Genomic DNA, 7,446 nt, shown 5'->3' on the forward strand with positions numbered 1-7,446 from the left:
ATCCCTTGAACCCAGGAGGTGGAGGTTGCAGTGAACTGAGATTGCGCCACTGCACTCTAGCCTGGGTGACAGAGTAAGACCCCCCTCTCTAAATAAATAAATAAATAAATAAATAAATAAATAAATTTTGTTTTATTATAATTTACCCACTCTGGGGTATTCTACGATAGCATCAGAAAATGGACTAAGGAATACCATTTTCATTCTTACCGGCAATGTTCCTGATGCTCCAAATTCTCTTCCACACCTGATATTGTTAGTCTTTTTAGTTTGAGTCATTTTAGTGGTATGAAATATAGTTTTTTATTATTATTATATTTCCATAAGTTATTGAGGTACAGGTGGTATTTGGGGGTGTGAAGTATATTTCCTTATGGTTTTAATTCACATTTCGCCAATGACCAAGTGATGCTGAGCATCATTTCATGTTGTTTTTTTGCCATTCATATAACTTATTTGGTAAAATGTATGTTCACATTTCTCTCTTGTTGTTCATCATTCTTGCCAGATTTTGTGTATTCTTTTAAAAGAACTGTTTTGTTCCTTTTACTTTGGATTTATTTTCTGTTTTTCTGACTTATTATAAATGATTACTTAATAATATGTCTTTTAAGTTTATACATTTCTTTCTTGTTTGTTTTTGCTTTTGTTTGAGACAGAGTCTCACTCTGTTGCCCAGGCTGGAGTGCAGTGGCCTGATCTCAGCTCACTGCAAGCTCTGCCTCCTGGGTTCAAGCGATTCTCCTGCCTCAGCCTCCTGAGTAGCTGGGATTACAGGCACCTGCCACCACACCCAGCTAATTTTTGTATTTTTTAGTAGAGATGGGGTTTTGCCATGTTGGCCATGCTGGTCTCGAACTCCTGACCTCAGGTGATCCACCCACCTCGGCCTCCCAGAGTGCTGAGATTACAGGCGTAAGCCACTGCGCCCGGCCAAGTTTATACATTTCTTTCTACACACTACTTAGCTTACTTTTTTTTTTTTAAATTGAGAGGGAGTCTCGCTCTTCCGCCCAGGCTAGATTGCAGTGGTGCCATCTCTGCTCACTGCAAGCTCTGCTTCTGCAAGCTCCACCTCCCAGGTTCATGCCATTCTCCTACCTGAGCCTCCCAAGTAACTGGGACTACAGGCGCCCGCCACCACACGTGGCTAATTTTTTGTCTTTTTAGTAGAGACAGGGTTTCACCGTGTGAGCCGGGATGGTCTCAATCTCCTGACCTCATGATCTGCCTGCCTCGGCCTCCCAAAGCGCTGGGATTACAGGCGTGAGCCACCGCGCTGGCTGTCATCTTGTAATACTTATTATTACGTTTAAAATGTTTAATTTGTGTCTTTCTTATTTCCTAGCACATAAAGGAAAATTTTTAGCTATTTTTTTTGGTCTTATTTGTAGCTTAATAGCATTAAACATAGGCATATCTTATTTTATTGCATTTCACTTTATCATGCTTCCTAGATTGTATTTTTTTACAAATTGAAGGTTTGTGGCAACCTTGTGTTGAGCAAGTATATCAGTGACATTTTTCCAACAGCATGTGCTCACTTGTGTGTCTCTGTGTCAGCATTTTTTATTGATAAACTATTTTTAAAATAAGATATCTTTTAAAACTAAGGTATATTTTTAGACATAATGCCATTGCACACTAAATAGACTACATTATAGTTTAAAAATAACTTTATGTACTAGGAAACCAAAAAAATTTGTGTGACTTACTTTACTGTGATATTTGCTTTATTGCAATGATCTGGGACTGAACCTACAATATCTCTCACATGTGCCTATAGTCGGAGAGTGTCCGCATTTTAATTCTGTCAATTTTCTTGAGATTTGATTTACAGTCAATCTGTCTTCAACTAATAAAAATTTTATGTGTGCTTAAAGAGAATGTGATTTTTGCAGTTGTTAGTACAGTGTTCTATGCTTTTGCCGTAGTAAATATGGTAAATCATGTATATCAGATCTACTTGATGAACATTTTCTGTCAATTATTAATTTTCAAATCCTCCAATATGATTGAATATAAATTCGTCTGTTTCTTCTTCTTTTTGTTTTTTTTGGAGATAGAGTCTCACTCTGTTGCCAGGCTGGAGTGCAGTGGTGCGATCTCGGTTCACCACAACCTCCGCTTCCCGAGTTCAAGCGATTCTCCTGCCTTAACCTTTTGAGTAGCTGGGATTACAGGCATCTGCCACCACGCCCAGCTAATTTTGTATTTTTAGTAGACACGGGGTTTCCCCATGTTTGTCAGACTGGTCTCGAGCTCCCGACCTCAGGTGATCCGCCTGCCTCAGCCTCCCAAAGTGTTGGGATTACAAACGTGAGCCACCATACCCAGCCTGTTTCTTCTTGTGATGTTTTTGCTTTATATGTTTTTTTCAGTCTATGTTTATATGTTTACAACCTATGTCTATATGTTTTAACCTATGTATATATGTTAATAAACCATGTATGTATGTTAATAAACCTATGTGCATATGTTTCAGTCTATGTACATAGGTATGTTCTATGTACATAGAAAAGAAACCCACATACAGACATAAAATGATGAAATTTCAGAACAATGTCAAAGAACGATTATAAAAGAGCAGAAGAGAAAGGAAATTATCTTTTTTTTTTTCTTTTTGAGACAGTCTTATTCTGTCGCCCAGGCTGGAATGCAATGGCCAGATCTCGGCTCACTGCAACCTCCGCCTACTGGGTTCCAGTGATTCTCCCTGCCTCAGCCTCCCAAGTAGCTGGGATTACAGGCATGCACCACGATGCCCGGGTAAGTTTTGTATTTTTTGTACAGATGGGGTTTCACCAAGTTGGCCAGGCTGGTCTTGAACTCCTGACCTCATGATCTGCCTGCCTTGGCCTCCCAAAGTACTGGGATTACAGGCGTGAGCCACCTCGCCCAGCCCTAAAATTTTTTTTAATGAAGACAAAATAAAATTGTTTTCAGACAAATAAAACTCACTCTTTTGCCAGCAAACCCTTACTATAGGAAAATCTAAAAAATATATTTTAGCTAGAAGGAAACTGATCCTAAATGAAGCTACAAGAAGAAACAACATGTAAAAAGACTTCGGGTAAGTATAAAATATTAACTATAAAACAATGATAATGTTTAGTCATGTTTAAATTTGAAAGAAAAAAGATAATATTAAAATATATGACAGGTCTGTGTTCTGGAGGAGATAAAGAAATAGCTTAACTTTATAATTTAAGTAATCACAATGCAGCTTATAGGGTAACAACAACAAAAAATTCAACCCAAAAAACAAAAAGCAAGAAAAGCACCTCAAACCCGAATAGCGTGTTTAACTTCCAAACTAGCAAGGAAGAATATAATTAATACCCAAAAAAAGTCAAAAAAAAAAAAAAAAAAAAAAAAAAAGGAAGGCCAGGCATGGTGGCTCATGCCTGTAATCTGAGCACTTTGAGAGTCCGAGGCTGGCAGATCACTTGAGGACAGGAGTTTGAGACCAGCCTGGCCAATATGGCAAAATCCCATCTTTACTAAAAATACAAAAATTAGCTGGGAATGGTGGTACACACCTGTAATCCCAGCTACTCAGGAGGCTGAGGTGGGAGGATCACTTGAGCCAGGGAGGTGGAGGTTGCAGTGAGCTGAGATCACACCATTGCCCTCCAGGCTGGGCGACAGAGCGAGACTCTCTCAAAAAAAATAAGAATGGGAGGTGAAAGATACTATAAACTAGGGCAATAGATTTTTTGAGACTAATTTCATTAAAGGTGAATAAACTAAATGCCTTAGTAGTTGTCTCAGTCAGTTTGGGCTGCTATAACAAATATATCATAGGTGGAGTACTTAAGTAACAGAAATTTATTTCTCACAGTTACAGAGACTGGCCGTTTTGGGTTTTTTTTTCTGTTTCTTTTTCTTTTTTAGAAACGGGTCTTACTGTCACCCAGGCTGGAGTGCAAGTGGCATGATCATAGCTCATGTCAGCCTTGAACTCCTGGGCTCAAGTGATCCTCCCACCTCAGCCTCCTAGTAGCTGGGACTACAGGCACACACCACTGCAACCAGCTAATTTTAAAACCTTTTTTTTTTTTTTTGAGACAGAGTCTTGCTCTGTCACCCAGGCTGGAGTGCAGCGGCAAGATCTTGGCTCACTGAGACCTCCACCTCCCGGGTTCAAGCGATTCTCCTGCCTCAGCCTCCCAAGTAGATGGGACTACAGGTGCATGCCATCACTCCAAGCTAATTTTTGTATTTTTAGTAGAGACAGGGTTTCACCATATTAACCAGGCTGGTCTCTAATTCCTGACCTCATGATCCCCCCACCTCAGCCTCCCAAAGTGGTGGGATTACAGGTGTGAGCTACCCCACCGAGTCTTAAAACTTTTTTTGTAGAGACGGGGTTTCACTATAGCCCAGGCTGGCCTCAAACTCTTAGCCTCAAGTGATTCTCTTGCCTTGGCCTCCTAAAGTGCTGGTATTTCAGGCACGAGTCACTACACCTAACTGAGTGTAGGTGTTCGAGATCAGGGTGTCAGCATGATTGCCTGCTTGGTTAGGGCCTTCTTCCTAGCTTTGTGGGTGGCCATCCTCTTGCTGTGTCCTCACATGATGGAGGGAGGAGGGCTGAAGAGAAAGTCGCTGTGTCTCTTCTTACAAGGCCTTTAATCCCATCATGAGGGCTTCACCCCCATGACCCAATTATCTCATAATACCACCACCTTGGGGTTTAAGATTTCAATCTATGAATTTGGCAGGGGACACAAAGGATCAGTTTACAGCAGTAAAAACAAAGATAGATTGAACATTTTAAATGCATTTTACAGGCTACTTCAAAGACTTTAGCAGTCTTAGACCTCCACTTAGGTATTAGTCGTCTTAGTCTTTCAACCTTAGGAAGGTTGAAAATAAATAATAGCCAAAAAAGAATAGAATAGGGCCGGGCGCAGTGACTCACACCTGTAATCCCAGCACTTTGGGAGGTTGAGGCAGGCAGATCACCTGAGGTCAGGAGTTTGAGACCAGCCTGGCCAACATGGTGAATCCCCATCTCTACCAGAAATACAAAAAATTAGCCAGTTATGGAGGCAGGCGCCTTTAATCCCAGCTACATGGGAGGCTGAGGCAGAAGAATCACTTGAACCCGGGAGGAAGAAGTTGTAGTGAGCCAAGATCGTGCCACTGCACTCCAGCCTGGGTGACAGAGCAAGACTCCGTCTCAGGGAAAAACAAAAAAAATAGAATAGAAAGTAAGCAGGCTGGGCGCGGTGGCTCACCCCTGTAATCCTAGCACTTTGGGAGCCAAGGTGAGCGGATCACAAGGTCTGGAGTTCAAGACCAGTCTGGCCAACATAATGAAATCCCATCTCTACTAAAAATACAAAAAATTAGCAAGGTGTGGTGGTGTGCGCCTGTAAAAAGCTACTCAAGAGGCTGAGGCAGGAGAATCTCATGAACCCGGGAGCCTGGGGGGACAGTGGGAGAAGCTGTCTGAAAGAAAAACAAACAAAAAAAGAAGTAAGTAGATGGAAAAGACATGCCAAACCAAAGGAAAAAAAAAGCCAGCATAGCTATATTAAAATCAGAAAACAATATAGTTTAAGACAAATTGCATTATTAGAAACAATCAGGGCCACTATGACAGCAGTAAGTGAGAGAAGAACATAAGACAGTTACTGCACCCTTATTACTTTATAATTCAATCATGAAAACATGGTGGTATATGTTATTGTAATTCACATCTGATAACTATTGAGGTTGCAGGTTTTTTTTAATGTTTATTAGACTTCTTCAATTTCTTACCTGAATTGTCTCTTTTATTCTTTTCCCACCCACCACCCACCCCCACAAATAGGACTTTTTCTTTGTCACTATTAGAAGTCTAAACTCTAAATAGATTCTTGGACTGACAACTCACAGCCATCAGCTCGTTCAACTTTACCACCTGTTTTGTTCCCAGTGGCTTTTCCAGAACTAACTTCACCTTGAAGTTCCGTGAGTTTTCCTAATTTAAACTTGGGCTGCTTCTGCATTTTTACTTTTCTAATGAAGACATCATGAAGAGCATAAATAGATTGGCAAGCCTTTTCTATGACTTTTCCAGTGCTGTTTGGAATCAATTTATTGACCACTTCTTTCAAGTCATTTTTCTGCACCTCTCAGGTCATGATTTCCATCATCTTCTTCCAGATCTGGTGGACCTGTTGGTGCTGAGCATAAGAAGTCTTCCATATCTGAATGTTGCATTTTTTAGTAAAACCAACACAGAACAGATGAAGCAAGTAACCACTGGAAGTCTTGACATTGACATGAGCTTCAATCATGGTCTGCCATTTTTTCACCACGGAATACATTTTGTCATGGGTAAGATTCATGCCATGAAAGTTAGTTCAGCGGTTTTTGCCCTAAAAATCTTCAGTAATCAGCTTGAATTTTCTAAATGTTAACTTCATCATTTGGCAAATCAGCAAGACTGACTTCAAATACACAACCCTTGAGACCGTCTGATGCAATTTTGGTTCCTTGGGTCCTGGTGACTAGCATCTTTCCAATATTTCTTTTTTTTTGAGACGGAGTCTCACTCTGTCGCCCAGGCTGGAGTGCAGTGGCACGATCTTGGCTCACTGCAGCCTCCACCTCCTGGGTTCAAGCTATTCTTCCGCCTTAACCGCCCGAGTAGCTGGGACTACAGGCGCCCACACCACACCCAGCTAGTTGTTTTTTTTTTTTTTTTGAGACAGAGTCTCACCTGTTGCCCAGGCTGGAGTACAATGGTGCAATCTTGGCTCACTGCAACCTCTGCCTCCTGGGTTCAAGTGATTATCCTGCCTCAGCCTCTTGAGTAGCTGGGATTACAGGCGTGTACCACCACGCTCGACTAATTTTTGTATTTTCAGTAGAGACGGGGTTTCACCACGTTGGTCAGGCTGGTCTCAAACTCCTGACCTTGTGATCTGCCTGCCTGGGCCTCCCAAAGTGCTGGGATTACAGGTGTGAGCCACTATCCCCAGCCCCCAATATTTCTTATATTGAATATAGCAGGTGCTCTTACATCACACTAATCTTTCTTAGGAAATGGATCAACCACTTTCTTCTTGGCTCCCTTTCTGCCACCTTTGGTGATTGTTCTCGCCAGCCACTATGGTGCTACTCAGGCAGCCAAAAGGGCTCTTTCATTTTCTTTATTATCTCTCATTAGCATGATTGTCAAAGAAAAATAAGAATGGAGGCCATTGATAAGATACACCCCAAGGCCAATCACCCATAACCAAGTAACCAAACTTTAAGTCATCCCTATTTCCCCCAAAGCCTAGCTCTAATCATAAAACATAAAACATAAGCTTTACATTCTTATCAGCATGAATCAGTAAAATTAAATCAATCAGCTCTAGACAAATCAGCTTGAACTCACAGAAATATTAATGTATAACAGCCAATCCTGACACAGGTCAAAATATTCCTCCTTTATGCTCTATA

The 7,446-nt window shown here is 41.1% G+C and overlaps 1 pseudogene; it reads right to left on the bottom strand.

Annotated features, from left to right (window-relative positions):
- Positions 1-5,337: 5,337 nt before the first annotated feature.
- On the bottom strand, positions 5,338-6,597 carry LOC101014203 (annotated as a pseudogene).
- Between the last annotated feature and the right edge of the window lie 849 nt (positions 6,598-7,446).

Source organism: Papio anubis, chromosome 9 (assembly GCF_008728515.1).
Source record: "Papio anubis isolate 15944 chromosome 9, Panubis1.0, whole genome shotgun sequence".
Classification (NCBI taxonomy): Eukaryota; Metazoa; Chordata; class Mammalia; order Primates; family Cercopithecidae; genus Papio; species Papio anubis.